The 3,752-nt window shown below is 59.2% G+C and overlaps 1 long non-coding RNA gene across 1 annotated transcript in view; it reads right to left on the reverse strand.

The window, feature by feature from the left end:
• The window catches only part of LOC104987334, a 5,420-nt gene extending 3,309 nt beyond the window's left edge, over nucleotides 1-2,111 (reverse strand). Inside the window, exon 1 of the long non-coding RNA XR_825118.1 lies at nucleotides 1,308-2,111. This is a non-coding gene — a long non-coding RNA (uncharacterized LOC104987334). The remainder of the gene's footprint in view (nucleotides 1-1,307) is intronic.
• Nucleotides 2,112-3,752: the final 1,641 nt, after the last annotated feature.

A 3,752-nucleotide genomic window follows, 5' to 3' on the forward strand; every position in this document is an offset into this window, starting at 1 on the left:
TGCAGGAACTCTTAGTGTCTCCTTCCTTGATGGCCCCACGTCCTGGCCGCCACACCAGTGAGGGCTGGCCCCAGGCCCCAGACTCCTGGCCAGCAGGGCTGGCCCATGCCCTGCCCAGAGCAGAGGCGGGTGGAGAGCGGGTGCAGAAAGAGGGGACCTGAGGAGGCAGCCCTTGGGCTGGGCCTCGGGAGTGAGGCTCCAAGGTGTGCTTTGGCCCCCGGGGTGAATCGGCTCAGCTATTTTCTGTGTTAAGAAATGGGCCAGGATGGGGGCGGTGGGGGGAGGCGGGAAGTGCTCTGTGTTTCCACTGCATGCACAGAGCAATTTGGTCATTCGTTTTCATTCCAGTATCTGGAAAACAGCTGATTCTGGAAACCTAAGACTTCCCTGGGCAAGGAGCACCGAGGAGGAGGGCGCCCCACAGGCCGGGGTGTGAGCTCAGGCCCAGGGAGGCCTGATCCCTGCTTGGAGGGGTGCTGCGGCTGGGCCTGGAGGGGAGAGCCCCACACCCACCGAGCCCGTCCCACCCACGAAGCCCAGCCAGGTTTCTATAGCACCGGTGAGCCTGACACCGGGGCTCTGGAAACTTGGTGGGTTAATCTGGGCGCTAATCCTAGCAACAGGCTGGGCCTGCAGCCGCTTGTCTCCTGGGGCCGCTGAGCCAGGCCTGAGACCCTCCTGCAAGGGGCCTGGTCACACCGAGCCCGGCTCTCTGGGTCTCAGCACTGGGTGGAGCCACCCCAGGACCAAGGCCTGCCTGGGCACCCTTCCTGGGCCCCCTCTGGGCTGCCGAGGGTCCCCGAGGATGCCCTTACCTCAAGGTTGCCAGGGTCAGAGGAGATTAGCAGGTGCTAGACACGGTGCGGCTCCCTGCGGCGAGCAGGAGGAACCCAGGGGCTGCTGGGCAGGCTCTGGGACCCTGGCCCTGGGTCTGCCTGGTCACCAAAGACTAAAGGAGGGACAGCTCTGGAAGCCTTGACCAGGGAGCCTGCTGCACGTGTGTGTGTGTGTGTGTGTGTTACGTGTTGTGCGTGTTCTGTGTGTGTGGTGTGTGCACACCAGTGTGGGAGGGGCTGCTCCTCTGTATCTCTGCCAGTCTGCCTTACGGTCCGGTGGTACATGTCTAGCCACCATCCATCCCTCCATCCACCATCCATCCATCCATCATCCACCATCCATCCATCCATCCACATCCATCCCTCCATCCACCATCCACCCATCATCCTCCATCCCTCCATCATCCATCATCACCATCCATCCCTCCCTCCACCCTCCATCCACCATCCACGACCCATCCTCTCACTCACTGATTCGATAACAGCCCAGAAGTGTCGTCCGTACCCGTGGGCTGGCTGTGTCACCCAGGCAGCAGCTGAAAGGGGCTGAAAGGATCGCCCCTCTGTGGCCCCCACCTTGGGGCTGGAGTCTTGGACTCCTCACTCTGCCCTCCTGGACCCTCCCAGACCAGCCAGCCTGGTTCACAGGTGGACCTCACTCTGCCTGAGGCTTGGCCTCTGCCTGGATGGGGGATGAGGTCCTGAGTCCTGGATCTCACAGGGCAGGGCCCTCTTTCCTGGGGGTTGCGGGCACAGCCTCCCAGCGACACGGAGGTGGGGCGGGCCCGCCAGCCTCTGCGCAGGTCCAGGAGATTCGCAGCTGAGTGATGGATCCTAGGAGCCGCTGTCGGACGCCATGGATGAGGGGCTGACGTGGTTTTCCCCTCCCCACCTTCCGTCCTCTTCTGGCCTTTGGGTCAGGCCTGAACTCTACCCCACGGCCAGTCTCCTCTCTTGCCAGCTGGTGGTCTCTGGGAGGGAGGCAGAGTCCAGGCTGGCCGTGGCGGGGGAGAGGCGGGGGAGAGGCGGGGAACCGGGGAAGGGCCAGCAATAGGAAGGGGACGGAGGAGAGAGAAGGGGGCTGTTGGGCCTTCAGATGAGTGACCTGAAGGAAACGGACATGGAGAAGGGACCAAGGAGAGCTCCAGGCAGTGTGGGGGAGCCCCAAGTCCTCCTCAGGCCCTGCAGAGAGGCTGGTCTCTCCCTAAGCCTGCGGGCAGCCAGGGCAGCCGGAGCCCGGCCGGGAGCCATACCCAGGGGAGCAGCACCTTTTCCACCGCCGGGCCCTTTTTCTGCTTTCCAGCCCCCCCACCCCCAGCTCCCTGGCGTCCAGCCCCGAGAGCCCCGGCACCCTGTCAGAGGTGGAGGCGGCCTGGGTGGAGCAGGGCGGTGGAGGGCAAGGATCAGGCCAGGCCCATTGTTTAGAAACGAAGGAACTGACTTCAGCCCCGGGAGCAGGGCCTCCCACCCCACCCGGGCTTCCTGCTCCCCAGGCAGCCAGAGTGGACTTTGTCCACCTTATTTGGGGATTGAGAAGCTGCACGGCGTGCGCGTCCCTGCAGTCCACAGCCTCAGGGTGGAGGGTACCTCTCCAGTCACTCTCTGTGACTCAGACTTACAGCCTTTTGAGCAGAGAAAGTGCTAATCGAGTATCCATTCGATCCTCCATTCAGCTGTCCATCTACCCTTCCAGGTATCCACCAACCCCTCATCCACCCACCTAGCCATTCACATGTCCACAGCTGTCCCCTCTTCTACACTCACCCATCCAACCATGCGTCCACCCCTCCATTCACCATCTACCATCCATCCATTCATCCCTCTGTCCATCCACCAGCCACTACTGATCCGCCATCCAGCCATCCATCCAGCCATCTACCCACTCCTCTACTATATCCTTATCCATTCTCCCATCCATCCATCCATCCATCCACCGCCCACCCATCCAATTTGTAACCTAACAATTTTGTAGCATCTTGGTTTGATCATTGGAAGCTCAATGCCAAGAAAACATTTTGAATAAATTCCCCGGCCAAGAAGCAAAATGCTGCCTCACTATGTCCCTTTCATCTGTGGCTTGTAGAATTTGAACTATTGTGAGTCATGTCTGGGACCAGGGCTAGGACACAGGGCTGTGCCGTCAAGACTTTCCATTTTCCATGATGCAGATGACAGAAACGTACGTGGGCACCAATGGGGCCAAGGTCCCGGTGGGCAGGGTCTTTCCTAGTTCTGCATGACTTCAAAGAAGCACCTCATTCCTCTGGTCTTGGCTGACTCTTTGTTATACTGAGTTGCCAAGACTTCTGTGAGGGTCAGTGGGGAGCAAGAATCTTCCTGATTGAGCAATTTCAGTGTCCCCAGCAGAGGCTGGGATGGTGAAACCAAGGCTGTCCACAGAGATGGCTGACACGGGGGCCCTGTTTCTGGGGTTCCAGGCTCTAGCAGACGGTGCCCTAACCCTTGGGCCTATCAGATGCATTAAGGGGAGAAACGAGCTTTGGATGGTAGGTAGGGGGCCGTAAGTCCACTTTAAGTCTGGTTTCCCAGCACAAGTGCTCATGGGCCCTGTCTTAACTCTCAAGAATCCTGGTTGTTTAATTATATTGTCATTAACTGGGCATATGACCAATTAATTACATGGTCCCAGTCCTGAGTGCTCATCTTATTTGAATAGGGTTTTGAAGGATGAACAGGAGTTCTCCATGTGGAGGCTGGAAGGACTTTCGGAAAAAAGAGCAGAGGTGAGAGGGAGGCCCTGCCTGGCATTTTGGGTTTGTAGAGAGCCTGATGTGGCTAGAGCCAGCGTGCAGCTTATGTCCAGGCTGGAACTGGTTGTACTGGTGACTGGAGAGGGAGGGAGTGGTGAGTGGAGCCTGAGGGTCTCTCAGGTCAAAATGCTGAATGTGACTGGGA

The sequence above is a fragment of the Bison bison genome, unplaced genomic scaffold, assembly GCF_000754665.1.
Source record: "Bison bison bison isolate TAMUID 2011002044 unplaced genomic scaffold, Bison_UMD1.0 scf7180017845998, whole genome shotgun sequence".
NCBI classification, from domain to species: domain Eukaryota; kingdom Metazoa; phylum Chordata; class Mammalia; order Artiodactyla; family Bovidae; genus Bison; species Bison bison.